Genomic DNA, 19670 nt, shown 5'->3' with positions numbered 1-19670 from the left:
AGGCCCTGTGTCTGTGTAGTTGAGTGATCAGCGCTGTTAGTGCAGGAATTGTTATTTCTCTGCATTGTATGTGACTGTGCTAGCGCTGCCTGTAACTTTTCTTCTCTAAACTGTCAGCTTTATTACTGTCCCTGTTCTTTCTGCTAAAGCCCTTGCGGTGCGGTGCTGCAGGGTGGTCTCTCGCCTATTTAATACTTAATTGGTGAGAGAGGTCACATAAGTGGTGCCATAATGTCTGAAAGTGATTTTCCCCTCCGGCTACAGTGTACCACGTGCAAAGTACCGTTAGCGGAGGGGGAGGGTAGCGCGGAGGGCCTTTGCCGGCAGTGTTTGTCCATGGCGCGGCCTATTACGGTTACAGCACCGGTACAGGAGCCGCCCTGGGCTTGTTTCGCTCAGGCGTTAACAGCTTTAGTGGGCCAGTTAGCTCCGCAGCCCGCGTTTACTCCGATGGGTTTGTCCCAGCAGTCTGTGGTGTCGTCACCCATGCAGGGGTTCCCACGACAATTGGTGGTACCCCACAGTCTCCCTATTTCCCCGCTCCCGGGTTCTCAGGAGCCAGCGTGGGTTAACTCCCTGACGAGTTCTGTACAGCACTTGTCGGATGTGTTGCAAGGGGAGTCTGTGATGCGGCCTCATAAAAGGCCGGTGGCGTCTCTGTCCGCTCCTTATGAGGATGACGAAGGGACGTCTGATGATGGGGAGATTCTGGATCCTTACGATCAGGAACCTTTCCATACTAAGGACGCTGATGCTAAGTCCAAAGTATATATTCCTGGACTTATTCGGGCGGTCCGCACAGCCTTGGTGATTGAGGACGAAGTTCCCCCAGCGGCTAAATCTAAGTATGCCTTTTTCAAAGATGTGAAGGGCGATGCCACAGTCTTTCCTCTTTCGGGTCAGTTGGTGGACCATTTAGAGGAGGCGTGGAAACAACCTGGCAAAAGATACCAGCCGCAGAGACGCCTGGCGGTGGCTTATCCGTTCGCGGATAATTATTTTGCTAAGTGTGAATCCCCTCCACAGGTGGATTCTCACGTGACCCGTCTTGTCCGTAGTGCCACATTGCCGATGCCATCCATGTCCTCCCTTAAGGATGCTACGGACCGCAAGGTAGAAATCTGCCTGAAGTCCGCTTATTCCCTTGCAGGGGGGGCAGCACGGCCGGCTATGGCCATTTGCTGGGTTGCCAGAGCGATGGAGCGCTGGGCGGATTCATTAGAGGCTTCTTTTGAATCCGACTGTCCGGCCGAACAGGCGGAGTTGATTGGCAATCTCCGTGATTCGGCCACCTACATCAACGAGGCGGCTCTAGACATTAGTACTCTGGTGTCTAGAATTTCTTCAGCAGCGGTAGCTGCTCGTCGCACCTTGTGGCTGCGATCCTGGAAGGCGGACGCAGATCCAAGAAAGGTCTGGAAGCGTTGCCGTTTACCGGAGAAGTTCTCTTCGGTCTGGATCTGGATAAGATTGTGGCCACGCTGGCGGCAGCCAAATCTGCTTGTCTCCCGTCGGCCGCTGCTCCTTCTGGTTCTGGACCATCGTCCTTTCGGTCATCTAGGGCCCAGGGCAGGCCCAAACCACAGTCGTTTCCTCGACAGGCTGGCACTAAGAAATCGGTCAAGCCCCGGAAACAGGCATGGAGTACCAGACGTCCGGCCCCCAAGCCAGATGACAAGCCTGCGGCCTGACGGTCCGGGTCTCCCCTTGGGGGATCCCAGGGTGGGAGGCCGCCTGCTGCAGTTCTCCCGGTGTTGGTCGTTCACTACGACAGACACTTGGGTTCTGGAGGTGGTCTCTCACGGGTATGCCCTCTCCTTCCGGCACAGACCCCCGGCTCGATTCTTCACCACGGGTCTACCATCAGACCGGAACAAGGCTACGGAGCTGCGGAAGGTATTGCACACTATGCTCCAGGCTGGAGTTATAGTGCCTGTTCCATTCTCCCAGAGGGGCCAGGGTTTCTATTCAAATCTATTTTTGGTACAGAAACCCAATGGGTCATATCGTCCGATTCTCAACCTCAAAGCACTCAACAAGTCTTTGCGGGTCCCGAAGTTTCGGATGGAGACCCTACGGTCCATCATTCTGGCGCTGGAACCTGGGGACTACATGGTGTCATTGGACATACAGGACGCTATGGCGGTCATGGCGGCTTCTCTGCGGCTGCAAGGAGTCCGCATGTTGCCGTACTTGGACGACCTGTTATTGGTGGCAGGATCTCCAGAGCTCCTGTTACACCACTTGGACCTGACCATTGCACTGCTGCAACGGCATGGCTGGCTAATCAACTGGCAGAAGTCCACTCTAATCCCGTCTCGGAGGATTCTGCATCTTGGAGCCTTATTGGACTCGGGACAGCAAAGGATCTTCGTGACGGAGGACAAGATCTCTGCTTTACAGTCAAGGGTGCGCAGTTGTCTGCACAGCCGCCGGGTGTCCTTACACTCGGCGATGAGGTTACTGGGCTCCATGGTGTCGGTGTTCGACATGGTGGAATACGCCCAGTTTCACTCCAGACCTCTGCAGCACCTGATCCTGTCCAAGTGGAACGGGCTGCCTCAGTCTCTGAAGTTCCAGACGATTGTGCTCACCCCGGAGGTTCGCCTGTCCCTTGCGTGGTGGTTAAAGACGACCCACCTCAACAAGGGACGTCCGTTCTGGGTTCCAAATTGGGTCCTGTTGACAACGGACGCCAGTCTTCGGGGCTGGGGAGCAGTTTCGGGTCCACACTTGTTCCAGGGCAGGTGGACACCGACAGAAGCGGAGCTTCCAATAAATATCTTGGAACTCCGTGCGGTCTTCAATGCTCTCCTGCAGGCACAGCGGTTTCTCCAGGGTCACCCGGTGCAGGTCCAGTCGGACAATGCTACCACCGTGGCCTACATAAACAGGCAAGGAGGAACTCGCAGTCGGGCGGCTCTCGTAGAGGTCTCTCGGATCCTGGTTTGGGCGGAGCGCAATCTTCCGGCCATATCAGCGGTCTTCATCCCGGGAGTGCTAAATTGGGAGGCGGACTTTCTAAGTCGCCAGGACGTTCATCCAGGGGAATGGTCCCTGCACCCGGACGTTTTTCAACTACTGGTGGACAGGTGGGGTCTTCCAGAAATCGACCTCATGGCGTCCCGGCACAACAACAAGTTGCCGGTGTACGGGTCTCGCACAAGAGACGAAGGGGCGTCTCTGGTGGATGCTCTGTCCGTCCGGTGGACGTTCAGGTTCGCATACCTGTTCCCTCCGGTCTCCCTTCTTCCACGGGTAATCCGGAAATTCAAACAGGAAGGAGGGACGCTCCTGTTGATAGCTCCCGCGTGGCCCAGACGGCACTGGTTCTCAGACCTTCAGGGTCTGTCCGTGGACAGTCCTCTGCGGTTGCCGCTATGACCGGACCTTCTGTCTCAGGGTCCTTCTCTTCACCCGGACCTGACTCGGCTGTCTTTGGCGGCGTGGCTGTTGAGACGGCCATGCTGAGGTCCTGGGGGTTTTCCAGCTCTGTGGTGCGTACCATGTTACGAGCTCGGAAACCGTCTTCCGCGAGGATATACCATCGCGTGTGGCATACGTTCTTCCAGTGGTGTCGACCGAGAGGTTATGCACCGCGGGAGTTTCGTCTGTCTCGGATTCTCGCCTTCCTGCAAGCGGGACTAGATCATGGGCTTCGCCTTGCTTCTTTGAAGGTACAGGTTTCGGCCCTATCTGTCTGGTTTCACCGTAGGATTGCTACAATCCCGGATGTGCGCACCTTTATGCAAGGTGTTCTCCGTATTCAGCCGCCCTTTGTTCCACCTGTGGCGCCTTGGGATTTGGCTGTGGTCCTGAGGGCTCTCCAAGGACCGCCGTTTGAACCACTGGGCTCAGTGGATATTAAATGGCTAACAACTAAGACTGTTTTCCTTCTGGCCATTGCTTCGGCCAGACGTGTTTCTGAGTTAGGGGCTCTTTCTTGTAGACCCCCTTTCTTGGTTTTTCATGGGAACAGGGCAGTGCTCCGCACTCGGCCCGAGTTTCTTCCCAAAGTTGTTTCCCAGTTTCATGTTAACGAGGAAATAGTTGTTCCGGCCTTTTACTCACCGGGTCTTTCCGTGGGTGAGGCCTCTTTGGATGTTGTGCGGGCCTTAAGGACTTATGTTGACCGCACTTCTTTGTTTAGGAAGTCGGACGCTTTGTTGTCCTCTATGGCTTCTGTAAAAAGGGTTGGCCTGCTTCAAAGCAAACTTTGGCAGCCTGGATCCGTATGGCTATTTCTGAAGCTTATCTTCATGAAGGCCTACCGGTCCCTCCTTCTCTGAAGGCTCATTCCACTAGGTCTGTGGGTCCTTCGTGGGCAGCTCGACGTGGTGCCTCGGCAGTTCAGATCTGCAAGGCTGCTACGTGGTCTTCTGTCCATACCTTCGTGAGGTATTACAGGTTTGACACCTTCGCCTCTCAGGATGCTTCCTTCGGGCGGCGGATTCTCCTTTCTGCACAGGAGCGTCCCCACCCTTAAAGGATACTGCTTTGGGACATCCCCAAGGTATCCTGTGGATACCCTATGGACCCTGAAGTAGAAAATATGAGATATGGTAAGAACTTACCCTTGTTATCTCTATTTCTACAAAGTCCATAGGGTTCCACAGGACTCCCGCCCTGTCGCACCTGTGCTGCAGATGGGCTTTGCTCTGGTCACCGGTTTTCCGTCTCCCTCTGGTGAGAATGTGATTCTTGTATGTGTCCAGATCTTTGTTCTCTCTCTTCCTTCTCCTCCTCCGGCCTATGGCTTGGTAACTAACTGAGGTGCCTTGGCCCGGGGGCGGGGTATAGGAGGGGGACCTAGTGCATCCTGGGAGGCTGAAAGCTTAACTCTTTGGTGCCCTGCGACTGACGTCACACCTATACCCCAAGGTATCCTGTGGAACCCTATGGACTTCGTAGAAATAGAGATAACAAGGGTAAGTTCTTACCATATCTCATATTTTTCCCACCCACATAACTCATTTTCTAGGTTGGATTACTGGTTGATCTCTGAAACCTTATTAAATAGAGTGATAGACTCTGAGATAGCGGATATCCTGATATCTGACCATGCTCCAGTGTGGTTTACTCTCCGTTTGCAATCCCCCACTCTCTCTTCTTATAATTGGCGTTTCCCAGACTATCTTTCCTCCTCAGAGGACTTTAAACAACAATTAATAGGTCATTTTCAAAACTACATAGGTGACAATCTAATCCATAAACACGATATCAATCTTCTGTGGCAAGCTTCTAAACCAGTCATGAGGGGCCATTTGATAGCTTATGTCTCATATAAGAGAAAATCTCTTAAGCAAAGGTCCCAACAGGCCAGTGTTTCAGTAGCCACAGCTTATGCCAAATTGTTGCAGAATCCTTCTGATTCTCATTCTGAGAGATATAGGGATACTAAGGCTTTAAATGACCTGATATGTACGGAACAAGCCCAAACAAACTTTTTTTTCAAAAAAACAAATACTTTCATTGGGGAAACCGTCCTGGTAAGCTTTTAGCAAGAATGGTAAAATCTTACACGTCTTCTAAACCTATTTCTTTAATTAATTTTACCCCCTCCGAATCCACTAGGATGCCTGATAAAATAGCAGAAGCATTTTTAAAGTATTATGAAATGTTATACCAGGCATCTATGGATGACTCAGATAAAGGAATGGAGTTCTTGAAACAGGCAGGATTAACTAAACTTACATCATTGGATAGGGAGAGCCTTCTTTTACCTATAACAGAGCAAGAGATTACCTCTATTATAAAAGCGTTACCTACTGGTAAAACTCCGGGCCCTGATGGGCTGTCAGCGGCATATTATAAAATACTCACACCACAGGTCACTCCCCATCTTTTAGCTTTATATAACTCAATACTTAGTGGAAATCCGGCACCACCTGCATTTAATACCACGCGCATTATAGTTATACCGAAACCTAATAAAGACCCTGCTCTGGTCGCCTCATACCGCCCAATTTCTTTGCTCAATCAGTACCTGAAATTGTTTTCCAAAATTATGGCCCAGCGCTTACAATCTTTACTACCTAAATTATTACATCCGGCTCAAACAGGCTTTATTAAAGGACGTCACTCTACTCACAATGGCCCTGATTCAGAGCCGGACGCTCTGACCAGAGCGCTCGCTCTGAATCAGGGCCCACCTCCATTAATATGGAGCGTCCTCCTGGACGCTCGTATAGCTGTGGGTCACCACCCACAGCATATACGAGCGTGCAAAATGACCATCGCGACCATCGGAACTGCGAGTAAAAGCCTGCGGTTGGGTTTTTCAACTGCAAGGCCAGGAGTGATTTTGGCTCTATCAGAGCCAAAATCACTCCCACTGACATCACTAGTGATGTCAGTGGTGCCCGCTTCAGACGGTAGGCGTTCCCTTGGGAACGCCTCCGTCTGGCAGGCACGCCCACCAAAGGGGGCGTGCTGTCAGTCACCATCGACAGGACACCCCCTTTGATGAGACACTCCGAGCGAAGGAAAGTCCTTCGCTCGTCGGGTCTCGCGCATGCGCACGACGGAGCTCCCTCCGTCGTGCGCATGCGCAGTGGGGACCATCGACCCACTTGCGAGCGGACAGCCGCTCGCGAGTGGGTCTGAATGAGGGCCAATATACGCATGGTATTAGCAGCAATGTATCAGACACATGCGGAAAAAAGTAAAAGACATATTGTAGTGAGTTGTGACGCTGACAATGCATTCGATAGAGTGTCTTGGTCTCATTTAATACGCATATTTAACTATCAAAGATTTGGCCCTGATTTTATTCACATATTTGAAACATTATATCAGGATCCGAAAGCCTTTTTTGACAATAAATTCTTTAAACACCAGACCATTTTGTTTGACTCGAGGTACGAGACAAGGTTGCCCGCTCTCACCACTACTTTTTGATTTGGACCCCCTACTACGTCATTTTGAAAAAACAAGGGGCTGGCGAGGCATTTTCTTTGCAAAACATGAGATAAAATTTTCGGTCTTTGCTGATGACCTCTTATTATATTTTGCTAACCCCAAGGAGGCTATTCCGCTACTCCTGCAAATTCTGCGGGTGTTCGAGGAAATAGCGGGTTTTAAAATTAACTATGCTAAAACGGAGACCTTGGTCTATTTTGGGGAGGCTAGGACAGGATGGGGAAACTCCTTTCCCTTTAAGTGGGCAGATAAATATATCACTTATTTAGGGGTCAATGTTCCTTTGCACTCTTCTCAATTATATGAGGTTAACTACACCCCACTGTTGTTAAAAACATATACTGATTTCAATAAATGGGCCCATCTTCCACTATCTTACATAGGTAGATATCACCTTTACAAAATGATCAATTTCCCCAGATTTATTTATATTCTCCAAATGTTGCCAATTATCCCGGATAAGAGAGACCTTAAATTTTGTAATCAGGCTCTACAAAAATTTATATGGGCAGGAAAACGACCCAGAATTTCATTGTTTAAATTGCAACAGCAGACACATTTAGGAGGGGTAAATCTGCCATGTCTCAGACAATATGCTATGGCCGCTGATTATCGAATAGCAATGGACTGGATTGGGGGTCATAACATTTATACCACATACTCTATGGAGCAGGCATTTACCCCCACCATAACTTGGTATCTCTTTTACATACCCATCCTCTTAGTATATCTCCAGAAGCTAGAGAAAACATATTAATAAATACGACATGCATAGCATGGCGTGTTATTAGTTCACAATCCCATTTATCCAAATTGTCCTTAATTTTTTTACCATTATGGGGAAACCCGTCTTTCCCACCTGGTAATTCAGCCCAATTTAAATGCTGGCATACCAGTGGCATTCAATATATTTACCAATTTTTACACAACCAAACACTCCAACCTCTCACTCGTTCACAAATGCAGGAGAAATTTCCTGTTATTATTATCCCTTTAACATCTTTTATATATTCCTGTGCCCGATCTCTTATTGATTTAGAAACAAGTACTACAGGACTTGTAAAATGGAAAGAGGTATTCCCGCAAATCCCCATAGACACTATTGCTCTTTCATGTTTTAAAATGAATAAACAATTGGGATCAGTCTCTTATGCTGAAATACATCTCAAAATTTTACACAGGGCATACTACACCCCCAAACTGAAATACATTATTGGTGATGCACCTAACGCCAACTGTTATAACTGCTCAGTCCCTAATGCTGATATCGTGCATTGCCTGTGGGATTGTCCACATGTACAGGTTTTCTGGGGTGAACTTAATAATTATATTGAGAAGTTCTAAAAATTGTTTTTGTGATCATTAGAGATTGGGCTTTTTAGAATATATCGGCAAACACACACTCTCAGGGATTGACAAAGGGAAATAAGCTTCTTATGACCAAATTGACTGCAGCTGCTAAAAAGACCATTATCTCACAATGGATTGAACCTAACCCTCCTACTCTTACATTATTACATCCTAGAATTATATTTTTGTTTACAATGGACTGGATAGAGACGTCCACCAAGAAAATGACACTGAAAAAATTTTTGGCACATGGTTGCCCTATATTCATACTTTATCCCCATCACTTAAGGATTCTTTATGGAGATGCTTCCAGCTAACATCATGGTTTAACTTGGAAGTACTTGATAATAGTCCCCCTTTTTGATTTTGATCTATACCATAATGGTAGCCGACCTATAGACTATATTGATATATGTAACAATGTATGTAAATGTTTCTAATATGCACAACTGCAATTTATATCTGGATTTATATACTGCAAATTTTATAATTATTTTGTTGAATGATTATTTTTGCAAAGTGATTACTTTATTTTACTATGCTGAAGATGATTGTGAATATATTTGTATCACAATATTTTGTTGTTCTAACAATAAAAATATTAAAAAAAAAAAAAGAATTAGAAGAATGGCAATACCTACAATTGTCCTATCTTGGTAGGGCAAACCTTATAAAAATGGTCACTTTTCCCAAATTGCTGTACCCTATACAAGTTCTTCTAGTTCTCACAAAATCGGATATTAAACGAATTAATTGGCTTTTAGACAGTTCATATGGAAAAAAAAATACCTCGCATTAGTCTTCAGTTGTTACAACGAGATAAATCGGAGGGAGGAATTAATTTTCCAAACATGGAAATATATAATCAAGCAGCCGTTTGTAGACAAATAAAAGACTGGATATCACACTCCAGTTTATATTCTAATTACTTCATAGAGAAATCCTTTCTTGAACATACTGAACTGATCAGTTTCTTACATTTAAACAAATCTGAAATCACTATGGAAGTAGGGGTGTGCACCGGCCACTTTTCGTGTTTTGTGTTTTGGTTTTGGATCTGGATCTTTCTTCGTGTTTTGGATCTGGATTGGTTTTGCCAAAACCACCCTTCCGTGTTTTGGGTTCTGGGTTTTGTGTTTTGGATCTGTATTTTTTTTTAAAAAAGCATAAAAACAGCTAAAATCACAGAATTTGTAGGTTTTTCTGCTCCTATGCTATTATTAACCTCAATAACTTTAATTTCCACTAATTTCCAGTCTATTCTGAACACCTCACACCTCACAATAGTGTTTTTATGTCCAAAAGGTTGCACCGAGGTAGCTGGATGACTATGCTAAGCGACACGAGTGGGCGGCACAAACACGTGACCCATCTAGGCGTGAAACTGCAGTGGCAGACAGGATGGCATTGAAAAACTAGGCCCCAAACTGTACATAATGCAAAGAAAAAAAAGAGGTGCAAGATGGAATTGTCCTTGGGCCCTCCCACCCACCCTTATGTTGTATAAACAGGACATGCACACTTTAACAAACCAATCATTTCAGCGCCAGGGTCTGCCACACAACTGTGGCTGAAATGATTGGTTCGTTTGGGCCCCCACAAAACAAGCTGGCAATTAATGTGTCCCTGCACAAACTGGCTCTATGGAGGCAAGATGTCATCCTCATCCTCCTCATCCACCGATTCCTCACCCTCTTCAGTGTGTACATCCTCATCCTCACAAAGTATTAACTCGTCCCCACTTGAATCCACCACCACAGGTCCCTCTGTACCTTCTGGAGGCTGGTCTCCCTGGAAGAGCTGATAATTCATTTTGATGAACATCATCTTCTCCACATTCTGTGGAAGCAACCTCCTACGCCTTTCGCTGACAAGGTTCCCGGCTGCACTAAACACTCTTTCGGAGTACACACTGGAGGGGGGGCAACTCAGGTAAAATAGAGCCAGTTTGTACAGGGGCCTCCAAATTGCCTCTTTTTCCTGCCAGTACAGGTATGGACTGTCTGCCATGCCTACTTGGATGCTGTCACCGATGTAATCCTCCATCATTCTGTCAATGGTGACAGTATCATATGCAGTGACAGTAGACATGTCAGAAATTGTTGCCAGGTCCTTCAGTCCGGACCAGATGTCCAAACTTGGTCCTGCCTGCCCTGCATCACCGCCAGCGGGTTGCTTAGGATACCTAAGTTTTTTCCTGGCAGCCCCAGTTGCAGGAGAAAATGAAGAAGGAGCCGTTGACGTGTCACGTTCCGCTTCAGCTGACAGTGTGTTCACCAGCAGGTCTTTGCACCTCTGCAGGCTTGTGTCGGCCGGAAAGAGAGACACCACATAGGCTTTAAACCTAGGATCGAGCACGGTGGCCAAAACGTAGTGGTCTGATTTCAACAGATTGACCACCCTGGAATCCTGGCAAAGCGAATGAAGGGCTTCATCCACAAGTCCCACATGCCGAGCGGAATCGCTCCGTCTTAGCTCCTCCTTCACTTTCTCCAGCTGCTTCTGCAAAAGCCTGATGAGGGGAATGACCTGACTCAAGCTGGCAGTGTCTGAACTGACTTCACGTGTGGCAAGTTCGAAGGGCTGGAGAACCTTGCACAACACGGAAATCATTCTCCACTGCGCTTGAGTCAGGTGCATACCCCCTCCTTTGCCTATGTCATAGGTGGATGTATAGGCTTGTATGGCCTTTTGCTGCTCCTCCATCCTCTGAAGCATATAGAGGGTTGAGTTCCACCGCGTCACAACCTCTTGCTTCAGGTGATGGCGGGGCAGGTTCAAGAGTGTTTGCTGGCGCTCCAGTCTTCGGCACGCAGTCGCTGAATGGCGAAAGTGGCCAGAAATTTTTCGGGCCACCCAAAGCGTCTCCTGCACGCCCCTGTCGCTTTTCAGAAAATTCTGCACCACCAAGTTTATTGTGTGAGCAAAACATGGGACGTGCTGGAATTTGCCCAGATGTAATGCCCGCACAATATTGGTGGCGTTGTCAGATATCACAAATCCCCAGGAGAGTCTAAGTGGGGTAAGCCACTGGGCGATGATTTCCCTCAGTTTCTCTAAGAGGTTGTCGGCGGTGTGCCTCTTACTGAAACCGGTGATACACAGCGTAGCCTGCCTTGTAACGAGCTGGCATTTCTGAGATGCTGCTACTGGTGACGCTGCTGCTGTTGCTGCGTAAGGTGATACATCTACCCAGTGGGCTGTCACAGTCATATAGTCCTTAGTCTGCCCTGTTCCACTTGTCCACATGTCCGTGGTTAAGTGGACATTGTGTACAACGGCATTTTTCAGGACACTGAGGACACTTTTTCTGACGTTTCTGTACAGTCTCGGTATCGCCTGCCTAGTGAAGTGGAATCTAGACGGGATTTGGAACCGGGGACACACTACCTCCATCAATTGTCTAAATCCCACTGCACTAATGGCGGATACCGGACGCACGTCTAACACCAACATAGCAGTCAAGGCCTCAGTTATACGTTTTGCTTCAGGATGACTGCTGTCGTACTTCATCCTCCTCGCTAAGGACTGTTGGAGGGTCAATTGTTTAGTAAAAGTAGTGGTGTTCCTACTTCCTCTCTAGGATGATGAACGACTCCCAGCAGCAGCAACAGCAGCAGCGGCAGCAGTAGGCGTAGCAATGCAGGATCCTCCGGAGGAATCCCGGATAGGAGAGTCAGTCATGCCAGTGACATGGCCTGCAGGACTACTTCCGATCCTAACTAAGGAGGAAATTGACGAGGAGGGAGTTGACGGTGTGGTTTGCAGGCGCTTGGATACAACAGGACAACGGGATTTAGGTGTCCCTGGACTGCTTACGGTGTTAGCCAAAGTTTCTGAACTTGACAGTAACTTTTTATGAACGCGCTGCAGGTGCCGTATAAGGGAGGATGTTCCTAGGTGGTTGACGTCCCTACCCCTACTTATTTCACCTTTACATATGGTACATATGGCAAGACAGTTGTTGTCCGGATTTGGATAGAAATATTGCCAGACCAAAGAGGTGGAATGTTTGGTCTTCTGCCCAGGCATGACCGTGATGGGCTTTTTCATCCCACGGACAACAACTGTCTCCCCCGGAGCCTGATTTAAACAAACCACATCACCATCAGAATCCTCCTCGCCAACTTCCTCCTCAGCGCCAGCTACACCAGTATCCTCATCCTGTTGTACTTCAACAGTGACATCTTCAATTTGCATATCAGCAAGTGGACTGTGGGTGCTCCTTTCAGCACTTGCAGGGGGCGTGCAAATGGTGGAAAGAGCCACCTCTTCCCGTCCAGTGCTGGGAAGGTCAGGCATCGCAACCACCACCACACTTGGACTCTCCTTGGGGATTTGTGATATCTTCTTAGAAAGCACAGTTCTTCGCTGTGCTTTTGCCAGCTTAACTCTTTTGATTTTTTTAGTGGGAGGAGGGCTTCCATCGTCATGTGAAGCTGAACCACTAGTCATGAACATACTAGGGATCGACCTTAGCCGTTCCTTGCCACTCCGTGTCGTAAATGGCATATTGGCAAGTTTACGTTTCTCTTCAGCTGATTTAAATGTCTTTTTCAAGGTCATTTTCCTGAACTTTGCCATTTGGGATTGTATGTGCCCTCTACTATGACATTGGGCATCGGCCTTGGCAGACGACGTTGATGGCATGTTATCGTCTATGTCATGACTAGTGGCAGCAGCTTCAGCACTAGGAGGAAGTGGTTCTTGATCTTTCTCTATTTTATTTTTATCGGAGAAAGTTTGGTCCTCCATTTATGTTATATCGATTTGATATATACGTGCGGCTAAACACAGAAAATATTTTTTTTTTGGGTTTGGACTGGAGTGTACTTTGTGGGTTACAGCACCCTTTAACGGTCAAGCCAGCCGGCCCTTTACTTATGACACAGGCGCACTCTTGGCACTACTTTGTTGATGCACGTGCGGCTACTGCGCACACAATTCACAAACACAGAAAATAATTTTTTTTTGGTTTGGACTGGAGTGTACTTTCGGGGGTTACAGCACCCTTTAACGGTCAAGCCAGCCGGCCCTTTACTTATGACACAGGCGCACTCTTGGCACTACTTTGTTGATGCACGTGCGGCTACTGCGCACACAATTCACAAACACAGAAAATAATTTTTTTTTGGTTTGGACTGGAGTGTACTTTCGGGGGTTACAGCACCCTTTAACGGTCAAGCCAGCCGGCCCTTTACTTATGACACAGGCGCACGCTTGGCACTACTTTGTTGATGCACGTGTGGCTACTGCGCACACAATTCACAAACACAGAAAATAATTTTTTTTTTGGTTTGGACTGGAGTGTACTTTCGGGGGTTACAGCACCCTTAACGGTCAAGCCAGCCGGCCCTTTACTTATGACACAGGCGCACGCTTGGCACTACTTTGTTGATGCACGTGCGGCTACTGCGCACACAATTCACAAACACAGAAAATAATTTTTTTTTTGGTTTGGACTGGAGTGTACTTTGGGGGTTACAGCACCCTTTAACGGTCAAGCCAGCCGGCCCTTTACTTATGACACAGGCGCACGCTTGGCACTACTTTGTTGATGCACGTGCGGCTACTGCGCACACAATTCACAAACACAGAAAATAATTTTTTTTTTGGTTTGGACTGGAGTGTACTTTCGGGGGTTACAGCACCCTTTAACGGTCAAGCCAGCCGGCCCTTTACTTATGACACAGGCGCACGCTTGGCACTACTTTGTTGATGCACGTGCGGCTACTGCGCACACAATTCACAAACACAGAAAATAATTTTTTTTTTGGTTTGGACTGGAGTGTACTTTGGGGGTTACAGCACCCTTTAACGGTCAAGCCAGCCGGCCCTTTACTTATGACACAGGCGCACGCTTGGCACTACTTTGTTGATGCACGTGCGGCTACTGCGCACACAATTCACAAACACAGAAAATAATTTTTTTTTTGGTTTGGACTGGAGTGTACTTTCGGGGGTTACAGCACCCTTAACGGTCAAGCCAGCCGGCCCTTTACTTATGACACAGGCGCACGCTTGGCACTACTTTGTTGATGCACGTGCGGCTACTGCGCACACAATTCACAAACACAGAAAATAATTTTTTTTTTGGTTTGGACTGGAGTGTACTTTCGGGGGTTACAGCACCCTTAACGGTCAAGCCAGCCGGCCCTTTACTTATGACACAGGCGCACGCTTGGCACTACTTTGTTGATGCACGTGCGGCTACTGCGCACACAATTCACAAACACAGAAAATTATTTTTTTTTTGGTTTGGACTGGAGTGTACTTTGGGGGTTACAGCACCCTTTAACGGTCAAGCCAGCCGGCCCTTTACTTATGACACAGGCGCACGCTTGGCACTACTTTGTTGATGCACGTGCGGCTACTGCGCACACAATTCACAAACACAGAAAATAATTTTTTTTTTGGTTTGGACTGGAGTGTACTTTCGGGGGTTACAGCACCCTTAACGGTCAAGCCAGCCGGCCCTTTACTTATGACACAGGCGCACGCTTGGCACTACTTTGTTGATGCACGTGAGGCTACTGCGCACACAATTCACAAACACAGAAAATAATTTTTTTTTTGGTTTGGACTGGAGTGTACTTTCGGGGGTTACAGCACCTTTAACGGTCAAGCCAGCCGGCCCTTTACTTATGACACAGGCGCACGCTTGGCACTACTTTGTTGATGCACGTGCGGCTACTGCGCACACAATTCACAAACACAGAAAATAATTTTTTTTTTGGTTTGGACTGGAGTGTACTTTCGGGGGTTACAGCACCCTTTAACGGTCAAGCCAGCCGGCCCTTTACTTATGACACAGGCGCACGCTTGGCACTACTTTGTTGATGCACGTGCGGCTACTGCGCACACAATTCACAAACACAGAAAATAATTTTTTTTTTGGTTTGGACTGGAGTGTACTTTCGGGGGTTACAGTACCCTTAACGGTCAAGCCAGCCGGCCCTTTACTTATGACACAGGCGCACGCTTGGCACTACTTTGTTGATGCACGTGCGGCTACTGCGCACACAATTCACAAACACAGAAAATAATTTTTTTTTTGGTTTGGACTGGAGTGTACTTTGGGGGTTACAGCACCCTTTAACGGTCAAGCCAGCCGGCCCTTTACTTATGACACAGGCGCACGCTTGGCACTACTTTGTTGATGCACGTGCGGCTACTGCGCACACAATTCACAAACACAGAAAATAATTTTTTTTTTGGTTTGGACTGGAGTGTACTTTCGGGGGTTACAGCACCCTTAATGGTCAAGCCAGCCGGCCCTTTACTTATGACACAGGCGCACGCTTGGCACTACTTTGTTGATGCACGTGCGGCTACTGCGCACACAATTCACAAACACAGAAAATAATTTTTTTTTTGGTTTGGACTGGAGTGTACTTTCGGGGGTTACAGCACCCTTAACGGTCAAGCCAGCCGGCCCTTTACTTATGACACAGGCGCACGCTTGGCACTACTTTGTTGATGCACGTGCGGCTACTGCGCACACAATTCACAAACACAGAAAATAATTTTTTTTTTGGTTTGGACTGGAGTGTACTTTCGGGGGTTACAGCACCCTTAACGGTCAAGCCAGCCGGCCCTTTACTTATGACACAGGCGCACGCTTGGCACTACTTTGTTGATGCACGTGCGGCTACTGCGCACACAATTCACAAACACAGAAAATATATTATTTTTTTAGCACTTGGGGGGAGCACCCCTGATGGACAGAGCACCCCCTGGACAACACTACAGCACTCCTTTAGGACTGGGACACTGCACAGGACTTTGGAGTGGACACAGCCCCTATGGAGAACTGACTGCACAACACAGTCCAGCCAGCCCCTATGGACTTTGAAGTAGTGGACACAGCCCCTATTAACAACAGCAGCACAGCACAACACAGCCAGCCCCTATGGACTTTGAAGTAGTGGACAACAGCAGCACTACACTACACTACACAGCCCTAACTCCCACCCTCCCTCTTCACTGTCCACAGCCGAGTGAGAAAATGGCGCCGACGTGTGTACCTTATATAGGATCCAAAACCCGCGAGACTCGGAAGGCGGGAAGATGACGTTTTGCCTCGATTTCAGATCCGAGTCAGGCGGGAAAAGTCGAGCCTGACTCGGATCGGACTCGGATCGGGGGGGCTCGGGGGGGTTCGGATTTCAGAAATCCGAACCCGCTCACCCCTATATGGAAGTATTGAATAACCCTCTTCTGATGTCAGCATGGTCGGTTTGGCATACTGTTCGTAACAAGTGGAGACTAAATGCCTCATACTCTTTGTTTCTCCCACTATTGAGCAACAAAAATTTGGCTTCTCTCTTTGATTTTTGGAATATTAATGGTTTAAATAATAATCGTCAACTGACAAATTTAGATACATCTAAAGTGCTTACTTTTGCTCAAGCACATACTAAATTCTCTTTTATACAAATTCATAATTTAGCCTTTTTGCAGGCACAACATTATGTATCTAAAGTAATCACCTTATTGTCTCACATGGATTGGACGAATCAATTAGACATAGCCTTTCAAGCTCCAGATAATACAAAAGGAGCAATATCCTTATTTTATAAGATATTGAAAACTCCTTATTACTGTGGATACTACGAAACTGGTATAACACGCTGGCAGAAACACTTCACGCATCTTAATGAATCCAAAATTTTGAAAACACTCTTATACTCCAACAAAGTCCTTACAGCGATAACATATCAAGAAATGTTTTTTAAATTATTTTGCAGGGGATATGTATCACCTTTTCGTAGCCATCAAATTAATTTATCCTTTTCCTCTAATTGTCCAAAATGTACTAGCGCTGACGCCTCTCTCTATCATTGCCTGTGGGATTGTGTCTCTGTTAAAAAATTCTGGTACCAAATAAACAATTGGCAATTTCCGAACTAACAAATTTTCTACCGCTGACTCCTGAATGGGCTATCCTGGGGAATCTTAACAACAGATTCAAGAGTTACGCCAGGATGTCATAAATTGCTCTTGGTGCTCTCGGCCGTAGCTGGGAAATGTATATTCCAACAGTGGATAAAATCTTCCCCCCCATCCATACAAATGTTCAAAGACAAACTCTTTCACATTTTTAAGATGGACTGGATGGAAACTTTCCTACATAAAGAATAGAGAATTTCTTTGAAATTTGGGAATCCTTTATTAATACTTTAAATATATCGATTAGGCAACAAATCCACCATTGTTTTCGTATGACCCTATGGTATGAAACCAAAATGTTTCAATTGGAGGAATTAGAGGAAAAGGATAAATTAATTTGATGGCTACGAAAAGGTGATACATATCCCCTGCAAAATAATTTAAAAAACATTGTAGCATTGACTCAGTTGGGTCACCCAGCAAAGAAAAAACAAGAAGCATGGGTGATTGGCTGTTTAAATGCTGATTCTAGTAATATGTATAAAGAGCATTCGTGCCCTTAGTATATATATATATATATATATATATATATATTGTCAGGAATCGGTATACAGTGCTGGGAATCTCACCTACCCGCTGTTATGCAGGCCTGTGCAGGTTATCTGTCCAGGCTGGCTGTCCGTTCCCTGGTCAGCGCTGCTGCCCGCAGTGTACCCCGTCACTCTCTGGCTGTGGTGCCCCGCATAAATGTACTGGTTCAGCATAAATGTACTGTAATACTTTGGCATACCATCTAAATAAACCTTATGTGGAAGAGCTCTTCTGTGTCATTCTCATAGTAATGTATGTCCAGGTAATAAACCTGTTGGGAGTACTATGCCTGACCTTGATTATTATGTCATAGCGGCTGATTTACATATATTTTTAATGTTTTTATATGAATCGCTGTTCAGCTATCTCTAAGTTAGCTTGTGATAGCTGCTTTAACTTCATTATCAATGTTTAACCCTTGGGGTCTGAAGGTTTTCAGTGTAAAAATCCACCTTAATTCCTCTCTATTGAGTATCTTGTCATAATCTCCTCCCCTCTGTCAGGAATCGGTATACAGCGCTGCGGATCTCACCTACCCGCTGGTATGCAAGCCTGTGCAGGTCATCTATCCAGGCTGGTTGTCCGTTCCTTGGTCAGCGATGCCTTGAACAACATGTCTCACTCCCGTGCTACGTATCCAGGCTCCGGACTCCTCTCTCCTTTGCAAGTGTGGAAGTCCCCTTCTACAATCGGTTCCTATCCGATAACCAGCACAATCGGTTCCGATTCGATAATCAGCCCAATCGGTACCTATCCAAAACCCAGCACAATCAGTACCTACCCGATAACCAACTTTACCGGTTCTCATTCAACCATCAGTTGTAATTGGAATCATCGGATCCATAACCATCAACTGTAACCGGAATCATTGGATCCTTAACCATCAGATTTACTGGAATAATCGGATCTTTAACCATCGGCTCCTACTACATTACCCACAGTTATCTTGGTCCGTCGATCTGGTGCTTAGGCCTCAGCATTCTCAGAGAGGACTAGATAGTGTCATTGGGAGACCCCACGAGGGGGCCACGACCTGCACACCAGTTGCTGCAAAATCCAAATCTCCTTACGGGGTTCCCTGGAGAAAACTGCTGGTGTGTTTAGACTCTGTGCCCCTGGTTACTGTATTAGCCAACTCCTTGTGCCTGTCTAGTTCTCAGTCCCCCGAGTTCAGTTACCTGTGCTATCTCCTGAGTTCAGTTACCTGTGCTATCCCCCGAGTTCAGTTACCTGTGCTATCTCCCGAGTTCAGTTACCTGTGCTATCCCCCGAGTTCAGTTACCTGTGCTATATCCTGAGTCCAGTCTCCTTGTCTTTCTTCTGCAGAGTCCAGGCTATCGCCAAAGTCCAGTACCTGAGTTTATACCTCGAATTCTACCTACGTATTACTTCACTGCCTCACTTTCTTCAGATCCTGTGTCTGCACATGCGCAGAAACTATATCAGACCCACCAGTCTTCAGATCTCGAGTCCCACCACTGAGTCACCAGTATCACGGTCAGGATCACAAAACACAGTCCTGACACCCTCCAGTTACTTTCCACTTTTTTATCCCCATGTATTTCAGACCTTTGGAGTTCTGATTATGGTGTTCTTTAAAATGGTTTGAAAGGTTGTGTGTTGTTACCCCTAATTTCTGATGGCAGCCCTGGCCACATGTAGGCAGCCCTCATCTGCAGAATGCTAACTCCAGCCCTGGGAAGTGGAATTTTATACTAACAACTGTTACCTGTTCACAGCCTGATGATAAAAAATATACCTTAATGGTAATTGTATCATCTTATGTACAGTGGCAACCCTTTTGGAGTTACCTGGATTTTTGCACACATTTGTTATAAAAGTTATAAAATCTGATCTGAGTTTCAAGAATAGACAAACACAGTCTGCTTAAACTAACATAAGACACAAAACAATTA

The 19670-nt window shown here is 46.9% G+C and overlaps 1 protein-coding gene across 1 annotated transcript in view; it reads left to right on the top strand.

Annotated features, from left to right (window-relative positions):
• CUNH14orf39 (chromosome unknown C14orf39 homolog) overlaps nucleotides 1-19670 on the top strand; it is a 213958-nt gene that overhangs the window by 139150 nt on the left and 55138 nt on the right. The window lies entirely within an intron of this gene.

The sequence above is a fragment of the Taudactylus pleione genome, unplaced genomic scaffold (genome assembly GCF_031769625.1).
Source record: "Taudactylus pleione unplaced genomic scaffold, aTauple2 ptg000139l, whole genome shotgun sequence".
NCBI lineage: Eukaryota > Metazoa > Chordata > Amphibia > Anura > Myobatrachidae > Taudactylus > Taudactylus pleione.
The sequence above is the reverse complement of the archived record's forward strand: the minus strand, read 5'-3'. Positions and strand labels throughout refer to the sequence as shown.